General features: G+C 50.8%; 1 protein-coding gene across 5 annotated transcripts in view; it reads left to right on the top strand.

The window, feature by feature from the left end:
* Window positions 1-20,155, top strand: part of CUEDC1 (CUE domain containing 1) — an 85,204-nt gene that overhangs the window by 6,029 nt on the left and 59,020 nt on the right. The window contains exon 1 of one of the 5 annotated variants that reach the window (XM_027975386.2): window positions 10,109-10,186. The exons of 3 other annotated variants lie outside the window; for them this stretch is intronic. The gene's annotated coding sequence lies outside the window, so the exon portion shown is untranslated. Of the gene's footprint in view, window positions 1-10,108 lie in introns of those variants that run through there. One more of the 5 variants, XM_060394738.1, reaches the window with a different exon arrangement.

Genomic DNA, 20,155 nt, shown 5'->3' with positions numbered 1-20,155 from the left:
CTTGGTACCTTTGTGGTTTTTAATAGTCACCTCCTCTACTGCCGGAGCGAACATGCTGAAGAAAAAATAAAAATCTTGTCAGCGTTATCGCTCAGCACACAGTGATTCACTCCTGTCTCTCCATACTTAGAAGCAGGACCAGCAGCGAATGAATATAAACTGCAGAGAAAGGACTTAAGTAAGATCTGAGGACCACATTCCAGACGGGATGTGAGGACAAGTGACTCAGGAGCAGAGGGGAATGGCCATCCCCGAAGGTCTTTAGTAATGGGAGCAAGTTCCATTTGTCTTTGTGGTTTAAGAGGTTTCATCTGGAGACAGGAAGATGAAGTAGAGGCCCCTCGAGATCTGTGTCAGCTCAGCACAGGGAGGGGAAAACAAGCTGGAATTTTTGAGCTAGAATGTCGCTCGGATCTGGCCTAACCCCTCATTTTCCTGTTAAAGTGACTGAAGAATGTCTGCCTCCTTAAGTGGGTCATTCATTAATGAGCCAAGACACAAACCACATCTGCCCACAGCTGGGTGCTGCCCTGCGTTGATCCCTGTCAGAGGGGGTGCACTCTGGGGGCACCCCACAGCCCTACCGGGTGGAGTCCATGCCTTGTGAAGAGGGCTGCAGGAACCCGCAAGGAGTTGGCTGTCTGGTTGCCGGCACTAGAGAAGAGCTTTAGCTCCTCCTCACAAACTGTTCTGAAAGTGGCCCAGTGGGAGCTAGCAGTCGTCTCATTCACTCCAGCATTCTTGCCTGGAGAAGTCCATGGACAGAGGAGCCTGGTGGGCTGCACACTGTGGACTCGAACAGACTTGGACATGGCTGAGTGACTGTCACTCACGCTGCTCACCCTCCTGGCCCAGCACCTAGAAGGCCCCTCGAGGGCCTTCAGTAAACCTGGTTGAATGAAGAGTAAATAGCAGACCACCCAAAAGTTATTTCTCTTTTACCAAACACTTGTTGGCCAGTGCGTTTCCCTTTTCAGCTCTGTGTTGCTTAAGCCAGCAACTGAATCATTACACGATGCCCGCAGCAACAGAGAGAGGCACCCAAAAGTGTGCTGGGGGCAAGCATGACGGACAGAACAGTTTGGGATTTTTCTCAATGTGTCTAATTCCTTTGAATCCATATCAAGGGCGGACATTATGTTCATTGATGATGACTTGCCTTTTTTTGTTTGTTGTAGTTTGTTGTTCCCAGCCTGAAAGTAAAAAGGCTGCATTTTTCAAATTTAGGAAAAGCGTGTGGTCTAGTTATCTAGGATGCATTCAGCAAGATGGCTACAGAGATCACCAAAGAAACAAGGCTTGCTCTCAGAAGAGAATCTGATTAAGGAGGAGCCAAACGGGAGCCAGTGCTAGACAATGAATTTAGAATACGGAGTGGTGAAGTTTACTTCCTGGGGTGAATTTCAGTGGACTTGTGCAAATTAAAGAAAAGCAGCAGCCGAAAACCCTATGGCGGGTCTCTTGCTTCTTACCTATTCATTAAGGGAGCACTGAGTTCTAGGAGGCACCTGCACAAGGGTTTATTTCCCGCCCCTACCTCCCGCAACCAGCACGCTAAATCTGGAGCTCTGATGAGAAGATCCTCTGCGGTCATGTAGGGTGATCAGGCTTAGGAAATGATTTCACTTTGTTCAGGTCTGAGATTAGTTTCGGTTTCAGGCTGTACCAGGAGCTGAGAGAGCGAGCCTGAGCTAGAGCGAGGGAGAGGAGGAGGAGGCTGCTGGGAGAGCCTCACCATTGGCTGCCACGAGTGGCAAGGTGGGCGGGCAGGGAACTCCTGCGCTGAGCAGGGAGACGAGGAAGATGAATCAGAGATACAGTCAGGGGAGGCAGCCATTGAGCATCTCTGTGTCTGTGGACCGGGCAGCAGCCTATGACGGTATCAGCAGCTGTGTGGAGGGCAAAAGCCGGCACAGTTACAGGGGTTCTGAGCCGGGGCTGCGAGGTCTTACGGAAGCTGTAAAACACAGACTACCTGGATGGAGTGGGTTTTGCGTGAGCAGGTGCCAAGCTCGGAGGAAAGCTGGGTGTCAGTGTGCCACAAACCACCCCGCCCCCTTCTTATACCCGTATCCTTACAACTTGCGTTCTCTTGCATTTGAGTTTCCCCTTTAAAAAAAATAAAGACAAATGAAGGTTTTAGAGCTGATAGTTGAGAACCTGCAGACTTTTGCGAGTTGGCGCATCCTTTAAGATGCTGCCTTCAAGCTGTCGTTTCTCCTTGAGACGGTTTGCGGCCAGTCTGGTGGTTTCACAGGGCGGTCATTATCTCAGAAAATCAGTGCCTTCCCTCCCCTGACTGGCTCTGGGTGCGGCAGACACAGATGTTTCATCCCACCCGAGCAGTGTTACAGCACCATTGCATTTTATTTCTCCAAGTCATAAATTCATTTTATTGCTGAAAGAGAGAAGCATTGAATTTTAAAGCCAGGAAGGATTTTGAAGATCATCCAGACTGCTCCTAGAGGAATTTGTGGTCCTGGGTCATTAAGCACCTTGAAAAAGAACTATAGAATGTAGTTAAAAACTCTGAGTCAGACTGCCTGTGTTTGAATCCACCTTTGCTAGTTGCTGCTGTGTTCTTGGGGCAAGTTAAGTCAATTTCTGAGTCTTAGTTTCCTGAACTATTCAATGGGAGTGATAATATCCCCTGATTGTTGCTGCTGCTAAGTCACTTTGGTCGTGTCCAACTCTGTGTGACCCCATAGATAGAGGCCCACCAGGCTCCCCCGTCCCTGGGATTCTCTAGGCAAGAACACTGGAGTAGGTTGCCATTTCCTTCTCCAATGCATGAAAGTGAAAAGTGAAAGTGAAGTCGCTCAGTCCTGTCCGACTCTTCGAGACCCCATGGACTGCAGCCTACCAGGCTCCTCCATCCATGGGATTTTCCAGGCAAGAGTACTGGAGTGGGGTGCCATTGCCTTCTCTGCTAATTGTTGCTAGTGAGGATCAAATACTCGTTAAGCATTAGCACAGTGCTTGGCAAATCATTAAGTTCTCAATAAATGTTAGTTACTGCTAACATTTGTTATTATCCTCATTTCATGAAATCATATCATCATCAGTGGCTAATTGCTGTTAGAGCCAGGGCTATAGTGCTAAACTCTTTATAATACTAGTTTTCTCCAGCATGGCCATGCAGTGATTTAATCACAGTCTTGAAACACACAAAGAGCATTGGTGAAAGTACTTGTGTAGAAATCTAATGCATAAACATTCATAAAAGAGCTGGAAGAAATGGGCTCAATCCATGTATTAGATATAGTTAGACTGTGGGCATGAGGGCATGTATTTAACAAATAATCTGTGTCCACAGACACCCTTTATAGTGTTTAGAGGTTTCCTAAATGCCAGAATGGTTACCTCTGCTGGAAAGGTTGGGGAGTTCTTCGATGTTTTTGTTGAACTCTCCTCAAATTGGAAACATCCATTTCAATGAGTTGTGATGGCAAGCAGGCTTTTGGGTGTAATGGAAATATTTCTGCAGCCTGGCTGCTGCTTATCAAGGGTGAAGACAGTGCATGCTTTTAAAAACTATGGGCTTGGCAGAAGTCCGTCCACAGGTCTTAGGCCAGGCCAGCACAAATGCCTTCCCAAATGATTTGCACTGACCTTTTTTGCAAATTGCTGACAGCCTGGGAGCCTCCCAAGGGAGGCTGAAATATTGTTGAGGGGGGTGTCATCCTTGGCCTTGAGGGGTCTTTTGACACTTTTGATGGGGTGGCATAAGGCTGCTTTGGTATATTTTCTTGGAATATGAAAACAAATGGAAATTAATTTTGTTTGGCAAATCCTGCAACATTCCCTTGTGATATTGCCACTCTCTGGGGCTTACAGAATTGAAATCTGTTTTTGATGCTGATCCATGGGACTTCTCAAATTTCCGTGCCTGAGGGAGAGAGCTTGTTAGAGTGTGAAATTTGTGAGCGTGTGATTCAGAGTCCAAGATGAGAGATCCAGTCTGAGCTCTATTGTGTGTGGACTGTCATTCTGAGCAGATCACTTTATTTCTTGGTTTGTACTTTTCTTGAGTTTAATCTGTTATTGTACCCGCAACAACAAATGGATTTTGAACACATCTGTTAACCAGAGCTGGTAATAAGAGTCGCTATTGCACTAGATGGGGCTTCCCAGGTGGCGCTAGTGGGAAAGAACCCGCTTGCCAATACAGGAGACGTAAGAGACACGGGTTCGATCCCTGGGTTGGGAAGATCCCCTGGAAAAGGGCATGGCAGCCCTCTCCAGTATTCTTGCCTGGTGAATCCCCACGGACAGAGGAGCCTGGTGGGCTACAGTCCATAGGGTCGCACAGAGTTGGAATGACTGAAGCAACTTAGCATGCATGCATTAGTTGGCTGTGATGGTCTAACAAGAATTACAGTTTGGTTACCTACTTACTGCATGCCAGTCACCTCTCTGTGCATTTTAAGAGGATATATTTATTTACTCAGCCCACTATGTGTACAGTAGTATTTACCACTTTCCAGATGAGGGGATGGAGACTCAGAGGGCTAAGTCAACATGCCCAAAGGCACACAGTCAGGTAAGGAGGAACTGGGGTCTGAACCCTGAAGGCCAGGCTGCTGACTCTGTAGATGGTGTTTCTAAGACGGCTGTGTTGCCGTGCAGTACTTCTTGCTCTTCCACTGTTCCTCTTGTTGTTTGACGAGCCGAGGGAGGGATAAGCTGAGCCTGGTGGTAGATTAAGTGTACAGATCACAGTGTTGGAAAGAATGAGGAGACGGAGCATATGAGAGCTTTTTTTGGAGTTATAGGGAAACAGCTGTTTCTAAGTTTGGGACAAAGCCGAAGAGCACCGGCAGAGACAGAGAAGGACATTTTCTCGGTGGCTTTTTGCTCTCTGCTGTGAGGGGCTGTTCTGTGGATTTAAGGGCCATGTGTCTCTTTGCTCTCCTATCACATTTTATTGGGAAGCCTGTCTTTCCGTTCCAGCCCTCAGCTGTGACAGCTTCAGAAACTTAGAAAACTGCCATAGATACGGATAGCAAATTCTTGAGCCGTGAAAGGGAAGGTGAAGGATGGGCTTGTTAGTGGAAATTCTTTGTTTTTGTATTTCTGTGAACCTCTATGGGGGTGAGCCATGGAGTGGCTTGTGCTCAAAGGAGAGAGAATTGAGAACTTGGGTGACTTTCTTCTCAGGAGTTGTCTTAATAAGAGAATGGATCATCCTAGTAGCTTTCATCTTGGAAAAGAGAGCGGGTGCGAGTGGGTGCGATGGTATTTGACGGAAACCAGAGGCCTTCCGTGTGTGTCGTCCCAGGGCAGAGCTGGGCCGACATAAGGGCCTCGGTGGCTCGAGCCGAGGGTGGGGGGCCCCGGGGGCTTTGGGAAGGGCTGCTGGCTTTGTGGCCCTGCTGCCTCCAGCCCTCTCTAGCCCTGAGAGGCTCTGGGGAAGGAATAGGCCCTATGAGAGAAATGGATTGGGGGTTGGGTATGCATCAGTTTTCAATGGGGCTTCCCAGGTGGCTGAATAATAAAGAATCCACCTGCCAGTGTAGGAGGGTTCGATCCCTGGGTCGGGAAGATCCCCAGAGGAGGAGATGGCTACCCACTCCAGTATTCTTGCCTGGAGAATTCCATGGACAGAGGAGCCTGGGGGGCTACAGTCCATGCGGTCGAAAAGAGTCAGTTGTGACTGAGTGTACACTCACGCATTTTTAAATGGCAAACCACTGGTGAAATTCATACATAGCAGTGATAACTTTGAGGATATTAATGTAAAAATTCATCCCATACAACTGGACAACACAAACATAATGTTTGATCTTTAGGGATGTGAATGGCTACTCTGACTCCACCCCTTGAAGGGGGTGGGGCGGGGCCCTCCCTGTGTTAGTACCTGGTTCCCCTGGTACATTTTGGGGGACCTCTTGTCTTCTTCTAGAACTAAAAAAGGAAGCTTCCAGGTCCTGGAGTCACCCTGTTTGTCTCTGAGTTTGTGAGGAAGCTGCAGGGCACATCCTTCTCTGACCTACTCTCTGTGACCTTTCTGCGGACTCTCTTTTGGATCATGAGCTGAGTCTGGGGTCCCCAGAGGAAGGTGAAGTCCACTTGGGAGGGAGGGATTGCAGGAAGACTCCCTCAGACCAGCCACCCAGTTTAGGGATGGTAACAGGGTGGTTGTGTTTTCAGACTTCCTTTGACCTCATGGCACAGTTTACCCAGAGTGGTTGTGTTTCTCCACAAGGCCCCACGGCCACTGTTTTGCCTCATTTTCCTTCCTTCCCCAGCTAGCAGCAGCAGACACTTTTTTAAAAAAGGAAATAGGTATTTGGCTGTGTTGGGCCCTGCTTGTGGCTTGCGGGACCTTTCCTTGCAGTGCACTGACTCTCTAGTTATGGGGCATGGGCTCAGTTCCTCCGAGACATGTGGAACCTTCCCGGACCAGGGATCAAACCCACGTCCCCTGCATTACAAGGCAGAAGTCCCAGTGCTTACTGTTCTTACACTGCTCCTGTGTATAAGAGGATTTACTCATGTCAAACATTTCACTTCAGTTATTTAATTTGGTCCTGTACCAAACCTATACGCCAGGGATTATTGTCTTTTTAGATGGGGGAACTGAGGCTGAGGGCTAAGTAACTTGTCCAAGTAATAGCTACTTACTGTGTGGGATTTTTTTTTCTTTGTTTTACAGTTTATGATAAAAAGTTTCAAGTACACCCAGATTTAGAGACGCTAGTACAATACGTTCCCATGGACCCATTACCAAACTTTTTCACTCTTTGTGGAGAAGCCCCCACTCTGGTGCTTCTGGGGGTGCAGCGTACAGCAGATACCTTTGTGTGAATTAGAAGAAAGGAGCCTTTCTCCAGGGTTCACAACTTAGTGAGCTGAGCATAGGCGGATTCACCCCATCTGACCCTACGGGTGGACCCTCTGTGTAGTGAACAGCCCACATAACTGTATGTGATGGCTCTGCCTGCCTCACTTCTCTTCTCATTTAGCTTTTGACACGAAGAGTCCAGAGTGATTTCTCTGGTTGGCCCTCAATTATAAGGGATGGGGGAAGAAAGCTCAGGTGTTGGGGACTTCTGGGGCTAGAATAAATTAAGCAGGGGGGTAATTCCAGAGGAGATACTCTGGCTGCAGAGGAGGGTGAGGGTGAATGAGCTGTGTCTTTTATTGCTCCTGTTTTTCTGCTCTATTTGATGGCTCTTCCCTGATGCCTTCTCCCTTCTGTTCTGTGCCCAGGGCAAGGGAGGCACTTGTATGTGTCCATGTGGCTGGCAGGGGGGCAGCTGGTAGAGCCCAGGGTATGAAAACTTGGTGTGGACTCAGTCTTGGCTGCCGCCCTCCTGGAGTCGCTGGGACAAGCTGTCTTTGCCTTCTGGCAGCTTACCTTTTCTTGGGGTGCAGTTGAGCCAGTGGCCCAAGGGGAGGTCCTGCCTTCACGCCTGCAGAACTGCTCCTTTTAGTCCCAAAGTCCGGTCTGTGGGTCACCAGATAGGGGCCGTCTTGAAGAGAGAAATTGGGTCTTTTTTTTTTTTTTTTACTGTGCTCTTGTGAAGAGTTGACTCATTGGAAAAGACTCTGATGCTGGGAGGGATTGGGGGCAGGAGGAGAAGGGGACGACAGAGGATGAGATGGCTGGATGGCATCACGGACTCGATGGACGTGAGTCTGAGTGAACTCCGGGAGTTGGTGATGGACAGGGAGGCCTGGCGTGCTGCGATTCATGGGGTCGCAAAGAGTCGGACACGACTGAGCGACTGAACTGAACTGTGCTCTTGGCTGTACCTGTTACAGCGCCTAGTCTTGGGGCGCTAGGAATATTTGTTAAACAAATGAATGTTAGGCAATTCAAGCATCCTGCAGACCAGAGAAATGTGCGGAAGAGCCCTGGTTGAGTGTTTGATGTGTTTCAGTTGGGAGAGTAGCCGCACTATTCTGCAGTAATAACCAAACTCTGACATTGCGGCGGCTTGACACAACTACGTTCCATATGTGCTCATAGGAAGTCTCACATGGGTTAGGCAGTCCTCCCCCCATCTGTAGTCACATCATCTGGAATATGGGGCCATCACAGTTCCCCAGCCTCTGGCTTTTAACTGCCTTACCAAGGAACTGACACCTATTACTTCTATGCACATTTAATTGGTCAGAACTTCTCACATGGCTCCAACCTAACTGTAAAGGAGGCTGGGAAGTGGAGAGGGGTAAAGGGTTGTCTTCGTGGTTTCAAAGGAGAGGATGTTGCTTTGTTTTTGATAGGTAAGAAGGGAATTTATTCGGATTTGGAGAGAAGCACACTCCACAGATAGAGTGTGGGCCATCACAGAGGGCGCGTGCTGCCTGTATTTCTTATCTCTGGTTTTAATCCATTAGAGTGCCTACAGCCTCATCAATTATCGTCAGTTGTCATATTTTTTTAAAAACACTAACAAGAAGGGAACACCTGCCACTTTCTTTAATCCAGGGAAGAAGGCAAGAAATGGCCGAAGGGGAGTCACACGGCAGGAATTTTAACCTCTCCGTTATTACATTTTTGGGGATTCCCTGGTGGCTCAGAGGTTAAAGCATCTGCCTGTAACGCAGGAGACCTGGGTTCGATCCCTGGGTCGGGAAGATCCTGGAGAAGGAAATGGCAACATACTCCAGTATTCTTGCCTGGAGAATCCCATGGACGCAGGAGCCTGGTGGGCTACAGTCCACGGGGTTGCAAAGAGTCGGACACGACTTCACTTTCACTTTCACTTTTATTACATTTAATCTTGTGATAATCATTTAGTCACTCCACCTATGTGAGCCTCTTTCCTCATCTGCAAAAGGAGGATAATTATCCAACCCATCTGTTAGTTCAGACTCTACTGACTGCAAGTAACAGAAACCAACTTGAGCTATTTGAAGCCAAGGAGAATGCAAGAATCAAGGGCAGGAAATACCGTTGGCCTCCCTAGTGCCTGGAACTGCAGGATGCCACTGCTTCTGTGGATGTATGCTAGATATCATCGGTCCTCAGCCCCCAGATATACCCATTTTCCTTCTAGAAACATCAGACTGGATTGCATTTCAGACCTTTGATTCAGATTCGAGAGAAGAATCTGATTGGTCCCTTACTGTCGGTTGTCTCCTGCTGGTCCAATCAGGGATGGCCAGGAGCGCATGGTCATATAGTACCACCTGGCTTGGGCCCTTTCCCCTGTGAATGTGGGTGGGGGCAGTCCTCAGAAAAGGTGCTGATGCTTACCTGGTTCAAGAGTTGTTGAGCTGACTGGATGACTGTAAGAGAGCTTTGAGAACTATTAATATAAAGTGCTGCATAAATATGAGCTGGCAGGGTGGTGTGTGAGGAATCTTGGAGATTGCACTGCCCTGAAGAGGGGTGGGAGAGATTATATTGCCGTGAGAGGGAATTTAAGTTTTGTTGGAGGCAGGGGAGCTGTTTGTTGGAAAGTCATGGAGCAGAGACTGAAGGAAGTGGACGGACTAGCATGGTACATTGCCTGGGTCGCGCTATGTTTATAGGCCATTAGACCATAACGTTGTAAAAGGAGTACTCTGAGTGTGTTTTCACCTCTGTAGTTGAAACTGCGATTGTGGAAATGATGTTAGTCCAGATTATGGCTCTTTAGTCCTTGTCTGAGAAGGCAGTGGCACGCCACTCCAGTATTCTTGCCTGGAAAATCCCATGGACGGAGGAACCTGATGGGGTTGATAAGAGTCGGACACGACTGAGCGACTTCACTTTCACTCTTCACTTTCATGCATTGGAGAAGGAAATGGCAGCCCACTCCAGTGTTCTTGCCTGGAGAATCCCAGGGACGGGGGAGCCTGATGGGCTGCCATCTATGGGGTCACACAGAGTCGGACACGACTGAAGCGACTTAGCAGCAGCCGTCCTTGTCTGACACGGTCCCAGTGGGCTGACTATGAGCAAGTCATGCCACTTTCCCTGGGCTGAGTTGGTTCCACTTACGGTTGGGTCTGCATCCTCACCATTCACTTGCTAGCTGTATGACCTGGGGCCATCTCCTAACCTCCTCCAGTCTGTGTCCTCACTTGTGACAGGCGGATATTCATAGTACCTACCTCATAAGGTTATTGTGCCAGTTACAAGAGATGAAGGCTCGGTAAAATATCAGCTAGTGTGGTTAAGGGAAGCCAAAGCTGCCAGCTGCCAGGGACCCGTGGCCAGTGCGGTAACACTGTGTGCTCAGTACTCGTGAGTCAGAGCGAACACGAGGCCTTCAGGGGGTGGGTGGGACGCTGGAGGGGCCTGGGGACCCGCCACTAGAGGCAGGCTCCGGGCTGGCGCTCGCGGCTTTCCAATAATGCAGTGCCTCCCTGGAGACTGTGCCGCCCCCGGCCCTCGCAGCCGCTTCGGGGCTGGCGGTCGGCTGGGTTCAGGAAGTTCAGCGGCCCCTTCCCTGCAGTCTTGGGAGGTCCTGGGTCTCAAACCAGAGCCAGCTTTAGGATTAAACTGCTTCCCGTGGTGAACCGTTTCACCTCTTCAAACAATTTTGAAGATCTCTTCCAAAAATAAATGAAACCCCCCCAGACCACAGGACGGATTGAGGGCTGAATTATTCAGACGCCCGGCTGGCTCCTCGGGACGCGGGACGCGGGGCCCGGCGCGGCGACGGCGAGGGACACGCGGCCCGAGCCAGGGCGAGGAGGCAGGGCCGGGGCGGCAGGGCGAGCCGTCGCCGCGTTCGGGCCCTGGGGCGGCGCCTTCTGACGGCCGAGGGGCGCAGGGGCCGGGCAGGGCCGCGGGGAGGGCCTGGGCGGGTGTCCGGCGCCGCGCCGCCTCCCCGCCGGGGGGCCGTGGCCATGGCAACCCGGCCGGCCGCGGCGGCGCGGGCTCTCAAAGGCGGCCTTGTTCCCGGCGGGGGCCGTCCAGGCCCGGGCAGGGAGGGGCCGCGCGGAGGCCCGGCCTGCGGCGCAGGAAGTGCCGATCCGCGGCCGCCTCCCTGCCCGCTCGTTTCCTGCAGGCCCGGGTTTCCAGAGCTCCTTCTGGAGAATGAAGAGAAACCTCAGCAGGAGGATGTGTTCAGGCGACAGAGAATGTGTGTGTGTGTGTTTCTGTGTATGTGTGTTTCTGTGTGTGTGTGTGTGTTTCTGTGTGTAACTGAGAGGAAGTAAGAAAGCTTGGGGGGGAAAAATCACTATCTTGCTGGCCTTGTAGAATGGAAGAGTCTGGTGCCTTAGACAGAGTTTAGCAAGCTAGCCAGTGCCACCGGAGGCAGCTCTTTAAGACTCACTCACCCTTTTGGCAATGAATATCAAAGGAGAAAATATCAGAGAAAATACCAAGTCACTCATTAGATGTAACCTAACCACATGGCAATTTACATCCTTATGTATTAGCTAGTGAATTTTGGTGAGAACTCTGGTCTTGAGAGCTTGAATAGCCTTTGCTGTTTTGGGGGGAAGCTTGGCCCCTGGGATTTCCCACCCTTTGTTTAGTCTTCAGTGTTGAAAGTGAAAGTGTTAGTCCCTTAGCTGTATAGGACTCTTTGTGACCGCTTGGACTGTAGCCCGCCAGGCTCTTCTGTCCATGGAATTCCGCAGGCAAGAATACTGGATGGCTTGCCATTCCCTTCTCCAGGGCATCTTCCCCACCCAGGGATGGAATCCTAGTCTCCTGCATTGCCGGCAGATTCCTTACCGACTGAGCCACCAGGGAAGCCCAAGTATAAAAATTGGGAAGGATGGCATGTTTGCTCTCTGAGCAGCTTGTGAGTGACGAATGCATTTCCACTTTGGGCTGCTAGGGGTTAGGAGCCAGATCTTCTTCCTTGACACCTTATCGCTGTTTGGCTTTCTCAGAAGAGGTGGCCTGCAGGGGTAGCCTCAGGTGTGGGGAGTTTGGGCGGCAGGACATGAACTTGACTGCATCCCGTCAACACTGGCCAGGCCACTGTCAATCAGTTCTCCAGATCCTCCTGGAGAACCCTTGAAGCAAGGTGTGGGGAAAGATTCTTGCCTTTGGGTCTCAGAAAAAGGCTAGTTCTGGGCCTGAGTTTAATTCTGAGTCATGATCAGCCCGAGGGAAACAGCACTGTCAGAAAGACTGGATTTTCTACCATTGTGGCCGTGCCTTGGCCTCATACCTTCCATTCTGGCCAAGAAAGGTGGAGAGGGGTCAATAATCTTGAGTACACGTAGGCGGGCACCCTGGCCATTTAGCAAAGGGTCCTCACACCCAAGCGACAGCACGGAGGGGGGCTCCTTCAGAGGCTGGGCACTGAAACCAAAGTCAGGCGGCTGGACTCTCACTGGCCCCCGCCTCTGTCCCCTCCTCCTGGTGAAGCTTGGAAGATGGTGTTAGTAGATTATTCTTGTCATATGCAGTTGAGTCTGGAGGAGATGGTGCTACCTGCAGTGGCTTCTTCATCTGGCGGGGGTGGAGAGGGCTCAAGAACTTTGCAGACTCTTCTGATTAGCATGAAATAGGTGCTGCATGGAGCATTGTCTAGAGTTCCCGAATGAGCTACCAGGGAAGCCCAAGTATAAAGATTGGGAAGGATGGCATGTTTGCTCTCTAAGCAGCTTGTGAGTGACAAATGCATTTCCACTTTGGGCTGCTGGGCATGGGGGGGCGCGGGGGGAATGCAGTTCATGCTTCTGCAGAAATTCCATCTAGTGGATGAACCAACCAGCACATTAAAGGAACATAAAGGGCCTGTAAAGTGATAGACATTCTTGTTTACTTGTAGAATCTTAGACCAGAATTAGAATGTGTGTGAGGTGGGCCCAGGCGCGGGTGAGTCAGAAGCTCCCCAGGTGTTTCTTACGCACAGCCAGGGTTTCAGGCCATCCTCCAGTGCAGTGTTGACAAACAGGGATGGTTTTGTCCCCCTGGGAGACATTGGCAGTGTCTGGAGATGTTTTCGGCTGTCACAAGTACTGACAGGAGTGAGGGCATCTTGTAGGGAAGTAGCACACAGCAGGGTTTGGAGGTAGGAGAATGTGGTTTGGGTTTGCAAAGAAGAAAGCGGTTCGTGGTTTCAAGAGAGTCAGCTGAGATCCGGAGTTGGTTTTTCAGCCTGATTCTCCGCAGTGTGGGTTGTGTCTTGTCCAGGCACTTTTGGTTCAGACATCAAGCCCCACTGGCTGTGTTTGCTGTGTGTGTCAGTAACCCTCAGGCCCTGTTATGAGGGAGATAAAGGAGCTGGTGTCAAGTACCATCAGCCTCAAGGGCCCAGCCCCACCCTGGGGACTGCCTTTCCCCGAGTCCATGCATGAGGGAAAGCTGCTGTGCAGAAGCTCGGCTTCCTCCTGGCTCCAGGAACAGGCCCTTTGCCTGAGTTGATGGAGTCATGGCCCCATTAGTCATTTATTCCCTGCCTCTTAGAAAAGGGTGAGTAAGTAGCCCTTGTCGATCAGGCCCATCGTGGGACCAGGCTCGTGGCAGTTGGTCCAAATATATTTTTGAATGAAAGAGTGAATCCCTAATGAGTGGGAGATCCGAACCTTTTATTGTGAATTGCCCCGTTAATAAGTACGCCTTGGGCCATAAGTTAAATTAGGAGAGACAGAGTGGTAATAAGAAGGACAGTCCCTACAGTCAAGAATTTCCAGGGAATTGGACAGGTAACCTGAAGCAAGTGCAAACTTCCCATTTCCCTCTGGAGTGGCCACTGAGGAGCCATTTCTGCCCTCTGAGGGTGACCCAAAAGTGCATGTGTGGTGATCCTCCCAGGACGCCACTGTCCAAGATCCAGCCACAGGTTGGGACAAGCAGAGCCAAGGCAGGAAGCACAGTTGTCTCTGTGTGTATGTGTGTGTGTGAGCCTCTTTTGCTTAACGTGGTATTCTTGAAATTCATCCATGTTGCTGTATGTATAAAGTGCGTGTGTGTGTTCTCTTTTATTGCTGACTAGTCGTCTTCCATTGAATTAAGAATCCACAATTTCTTTTTTTTTTTTTTTTAAGACAGGAAGAGCACCTCAAAGAGAAATAGACTTCTCTGAAAAAGCCTGAAATGCTCTTTTTCAGAATCTATGAATTTATGTGTTTGTTTATGGGCTGTGCTAGGTCTTAGTTGCTGTGTAGGCTTTGCTCTGGTGGCTGTACAAGGGCTTCTCACTGCGGTGGCTTCGCTTGCTGTGGAGCCCTGGCTCTGCGGCGTGCGGGCTTCAGTAATTGCAGCAGTCAGGCTCAGGAGTTGCCGTTTCCAGGCCCCAGAGCACAGGCTCAGTAGTTGTGGCCCACGGGCTTAGTCGCTCCTCGGAATGAGGGATCTTCCTGGTCCAGGGATTGAATGCATGTCTCCTACATCAGCATGAGGATTCTTTACCACCAAGCCACCAGGGAAGCCGCAGGAAGCACAGTTTAATCAGAATACCTCCTTTTCTCTGGTCTGGTTATAGGTAGCAAATGCTTCAGAGCTGCTTTTCTCTGCCTTTGAGGCCTTGTTTCTGCAACTCAGGAGAAAAGGGGCCTGGTGTCCCAGGCTTGGGCTAGGGTGGGGAAGGTGTGTTTCTGAGGTTGCCTATGATAGGAGCCTGGTCCCATGCAGGCATCCCGCCCTCTCACAGCCCAGGGGCTGTGCCTGTTCTTGGGCCAGTTGCTGGGTTCTGGCTGGCTTTGTCCAGTGGAGCTCCCGGTTCCACCTTATCTGCTCCTGAGTGATGTGCAGTTAGAACCTTGCTCCTTGATGTCAGTTCCCCAGACCAGCAGTACCCATGCCTCCTGGTTAGAAATGGAGAGTCTTGGGCCCCGCTTGAACTGCCCGCATCAGCCTGCATTTTAACAAGATGCCCAGGTGATGTGTGGGCATGTAAAAGCTTGAGGAGTGCCTGCTAGAAGCCTGTTCTGGAGGAGGCACCTGGGAGAGTGGCCTCTTTTGAGCAGCATAGGTGCTGTGTTTGTAGAGGGCTTTAGGACAGTGTTTCTCAAACTCTGAGGTGAAGGACCAGTGGTTTATTTCATTCATCTGGGGACGGGTATGTGCCCCAGTGAGCACGACCATCACAAGTCTGACATGTCAGGGCTGGTCTGTACGCTTTCTCTATTCCGAGAGACAAGTCTGCCGTCACACGCTCGAGTGTGTAACTATCAAGTTTCTGGGACTTCTCTAAAGCCTTCTTTACTCTCTCTTCCTGTACTTATCTCCCCAAGGACCTACAACTAACAGTTTGGTCTGCAGATCTGCTTTAAGTGATCTTGTTCTCGGGTCCCATCTGCAGGGTCGGACAGACTTGAATCCTGGTTCTGTTACTTCCTCGCTGTGTGTTCTTGGGCAGCTGTTTAACCTCTCTGAGTCTTAATTTTGTCATCTGTAAGTCAGAGATAATAGTGCCCATGCCTCACAGGGTTGGAGTTAGGGATAAATGAGGAAGCGTGGGTGAAGCCTGGAGTGCATACCTGGTAATGTGCTGTGCTGTGCTTCGTCGCTCAGTCGTGTCTGACTCTTTGTGACCCCCGTGGACTGTAGCCCACCAGGCTCCTCTGTTCATTGGGGATTCTCCAGGCAAGAATATTGGAGTGGGTTGCCATCTCTTCCTCAAGGGAATGTTCCCAAACCAGATATTGAACCCAGGTCTCCCGCATTGCAGGCAGATTCTTTACCATTCGAGCCACCAGGGAAGCCCGAGAATACTGGAATGGGTAGCCTATCCTTTCTCCAGGGGATCTTTCTGACCCAGGAATTGAACCGAGGTCTCCTGCAGGCGGTTTCTTTACTAGCTGAGCTACCAGGGGAGCTCATGCTTGATAATATTGGCTGTCAGATGTGGGCAACAGCACCATTGTTATTGGTTGCTGTCTTGGAGCATCTGAAAATGAGGACAGTGGCCCCAGTTAAGGGGTACCATTAGTTTTTAAAATATTTATTTATTTTATTTGGCTGTGCTGGGCTGTTAGTTATGGTATGCAGACTCTTTTTAGTTGCGGCATGTGGGATCTAGTTCCCAGCCCAAGGATGGAACCTGGGCCCCCTGCATCGGGAGTGTGGAGTCTTAGCCACTGGACCACCAGGAAAGTCCTTGGACACCATTGTTTTTATGAATAGATAGACAGTGGTCTTTGCATATGTAGCAAATCCATTTGGAACAGAAACTTTCTTCCCCCCTGTGAATTTCTGATAGTCTGGGACTGCTGGTAAAGTATTTTCCGCTATGTGAATTCAATCAAGAATTGGGACAGTGCTGGAACTTGTTTTTCAGTGGCTGAAAGAAGTAAAAAAAAAAAAAATGCTAGGTAGGAGATCCCTTTGATCCTCAGGGCTGGTCTGTTCGCCTTTCTCCTCCCCTACAGTGTGTCTCTTGGATACTCTCTGCCAAGCAGGCCAAGGGGATTTTTGGTGCGAAGTTGCCTAATGCTCAACTGCCAGCACATCCTCTACTTCTGGAGAAATTCAGCTTTCCTCTTGGCTCTTTCATTAGCATGTAAGGAAGTGAAGTGAAAAAGCAGAGGACTCAAGTTAAAAGATCTGTGTCCTGGGGTCAACTCAGCAAATCATCGATTGGGGTATCACCTCATTGGCCCACATTTGTTAACCTCTTTTTGGGTTCCAGACCCCTTTTATAATCTAAAGAGAACTTTGACACCCACCTTTACCCTGAAAAGTGCATTCACACCCAAACACATTAAACTGTGCATTTTCTGTCCTTTGGGGTGGGGTGGGGGTAGGGGGGATTCATGGACCTCATGGAAACCTCAAGGATTCTTGACTAAGCAGCTCCACAAGGCTCGTTTCTCATGAACTAGGGTTTCCCGGTGGCAAGTTTTGGAGTCGGAGTGCAGGAGTCTGAATGATTCCTCTGCTGCCTGCTGCCTTGTTGAGCTTGGGTAAGTTCATTACCTCCTCCAAGCCTCAGTTTCCCTATCTGGGAAGCCGGGACAAGAACAGTCCTTACCTCACTGGGTAGTCGTGAAACTAGGTGAGGCAGCGTTTGGCAGATGTCTGTGTTGTGTAATTAGTGTTTGGCCTACAGAATGGCCCACTGCCCCCTGGAGGAATCCCCCCTTGGGGGCGAGAGCTTGTGCCATCCTTGTTTGAGAGCAGACAGAGAGACCGTGAGGTTTTCCTTGGGATGGGTGGGGAGTGGCTCCTCGACACACCACTGGGAAATTTGGAGAGCTGGACAGCTTTGGAGTGAGGCTCCTAGAAGCCCTCTTGGCCCAGCTGCTCCTGTTCAATAATTTCCATGTGCCGTTGTTGGTTTTGGCTCCTGGCTCAAGAGCCCTGCCTCAGGAGCTTCCTTGAAACTAGACGCCAGACCCATAGGAGCAGGGAGGGGGAAGGAAGAATGAAGACGCAGACTTTTTCTCCCTCCTTAATTAACTCTGACTCTTTTGCTCCCTGGGCTTTCAGTCTGTCTGCAGCCCCAGCAATTAGTGGGAGTGTTAACTGGGGTCAGGGCCGAGGCTGGGCTTCAGGGAACTCCCAGGACGGTGCCGGGGGAGGAGGGAAGTGCCCGTCTCCTGGAATGAGGGCTTCACCTCTGGCTGTCCGGCCGCTGCCCCCTTTGAGCTGAGCCGCCTCCAGCTCCAGCCCCACACTCAGGCTCGGCTGTCCCCGTCCTGAGATGGGCTGGAGCTAAGGGATTCCAAACCAAGGGCCCCCGCCCACCGGGCCCTAATTGCATTAACGCACAAAGCAGGGGTGGCCGCCCTGCCTGTCCCCAAGAACAATCGTGTCCTGTTCTCACGGCCTGTTTTCCCCCAGCTGCTCCTCCCTTTCATCTCAGCGTCTTTCCCAGGGACGCGGGGCTCATTCCCGGGAGACCGGCCTGCGCTTTCTAACCTTCTTCCTTCTTCCTGGTCTCGCTGGTTTTGTGTATCCCTTTCACTCCCCTCTGGTTCAGGAGCCCCCTCCTGTGTTCCTATCCAGTCCTGATTTTAGACTGTGTGGGTGAAGGGTTTGAAAAAAAAGGTTAATGCGTCTGCTTTTGCTTCTCATTTGCATGTTGTCGTGAGAGGGGAGCAAAATGCCCCCACTTTATTATTTAGTTTTTATAATATTTTATTTACTCATTTAGCTGTGCTGGGTCTTAATGGCAGCACACGGGATCTTGTCGCTGTGGTATATGGGATCCAGTTCCCTGACCAGGGGTCGAATTCCCCTGCATTGGGAGCACCATCTTGGCCGCTGGACCACCAGGGAAGCCCCCGTAATGCCCGCACTTTATAATGATGCTCCACTAGTCATACGATATCTTCTGTTGGTTTAGAATATGATAGTTTTAGGAGTATCATCACAGAAATGTTTTTCATGAATCCACACACATTTTGATGCAACAGCAAGGCTGGGAAGCGCTTTCACCTAATTTAGGGGAGGGAAGGGGCTTGTCACCAGCCCCACGGCTAGGAAGTCACAGAACAGGGACAAAACCCTGGTCTGACACTCAAGGCCTTCCTGCCTCCTTGGCTTCCTGAGGGTAGGCCTTTTTCACTCCACCCCAGGGTCTTCGGGCGCAGATGCCGGCAGCAGAGGACATCCAGGGGGCCCCGTCAGCGATAGTGAACTCGAGCTCCTTGCTGTGAGCTGTGAGGAAGGAAGCAGCATTTCTGATCTCTATTCTTACTCTCTCTCCTCCCCAGCTTCAAGGGACAGGGACGTCACTTTTCTCCTGTTTTACTGTTGCAGTCATTCCAGGTGCTTAGTCCTTTAAAGTCTCCAGGGAAGGTGCTTCCCTAGTCCTGTCCCCATTCCGCTGGCCCCCAGTCCTGGCCCCCAGCACAAGTACCCGACTGTGTAACCCTGGAGACTTCTTGGTCAGCAGGACCTGTGTGGGCTGCTTTCTGGACTGGGGCTGCCCTGCCCAGCTGGTGACCGGCCTGCAGCCCCAGCCTCAGGCTGGGCCCCGAGCCCGGGCGGCTGGGTGACCGCCTGGCCCCCTGGAGAGGAGCCTTGCTCGCAGAGCCCAGCCTGCTGCAGGCGGTGCAGCCCCCGTAATTGGTGTTGTTTTGACGACAGCTGGTGCCTCCCTTCACTTTAAACGCCTTTCCTCTTTCACATTTTCGCGGGGCTCAGGGACCTGCCGTTCTGCCTCCGCCAGCCTTCCCAGGAGGCTCCTGAGCCCCATATGGTAAAGCGCATCCCTCTTACATCCTCGCGCTGGCAGGCTTTGTGGCACAGGCAGGAATCCTCGTCAGCCAGGGGTCTCCAAGGGACCCTGGAGCCCTCGGTGGCAACTGTCTTCTGCCCCCTCGCCTGGGGCAGGGCACCTGTCTGGACTGTTTCAGTAGGCATCTTTCACCAGAATCCTTTAGAGCACTTTGAGGGCAAATGGGCTTTTTGTTACATTCCCTGGCTTCTCCGATGGCTCGGATGGTAAAGAATCTGCCCGCCATGCAGGAGACCCAGGTTCAATCCCCGGGTGGGGAAGATCCCCTGGGAAAGGAAATAGAAACCCACTCCAGTATTCTTGCCTGGAGAATCCCATGGACAGAGGAGCCTGGTGGGCTACAGTCCATGGGGTCATGAGCAGTCGGGCACGACTGACTAACACACACATATGCACACTGGAGAATTAAGCCCCCTGGGAAGGGTCCCCTGCTGGCCTGCTGGCCCACGCATGAGCACCGATGCCCGGGGGCCTTGGACTGCAGCCACACCCGTGTGGTCTCATTGCTGTGGGCTGCCCGCGCTGGGGCTGCGCCATCCCAGAAAAGCTTCATCCTGACCCATCAGACACATGGACTTCAGTCAGAATGCGCTCCTCTCGTAAATCAACTGTTCTTCAACTTAAAAAAAAAGTGCTCTGCTTACCCCTGTGTAGTTTGTATTCTCATTAAAAAACAAAGGGAGGGGGGAAATGCTTAATTTACTACAGAGATTGTTCTGGTAATTTAAATATTGCCACCAATTTGGGCTTCCCAGTGGCGCCACTGGCAGAGAACGTACCTGCCAACGCAGGAGACATATGGGATGCGTGTTCAGCCCCTGGGTGGGGAAGAGCCCCTGGAGGTGGTCAGGGCAACCTGCTCCAGTATTTTTGCCTAGAGAATCCCCAGGGACAGAGGAGCTTGGCGGGCGACAGTCCCTGGGGTCTCAAAGAGTCAGACACGACTGAAGCGACTTGGCACACACACCGATAACATTTGATTATATTTCCCTCTGTTCTTTTTATTTTTTAAATTTGTATAGCTTCTTAAAATTAATTGTAATCTTACCGATTACATACTTGAAAAGCTTTGTATGTAGTTTTTTCATGTAACACTATAGAATGAGCATTTT

This window comes from Ovis aries, chromosome 11, assembly GCF_016772045.2.
Source record: "Ovis aries strain OAR_USU_Benz2616 breed Rambouillet chromosome 11, ARS-UI_Ramb_v3.0, whole genome shotgun sequence".
In the NCBI taxonomy this organism is placed as follows: domain Eukaryota; kingdom Metazoa; phylum Chordata; class Mammalia; order Artiodactyla; family Bovidae; genus Ovis; species Ovis aries.
The sequence above is the reverse complement of the archived record's forward strand: the minus strand, read 5'-3'. Positions and strand labels throughout refer to the sequence as shown.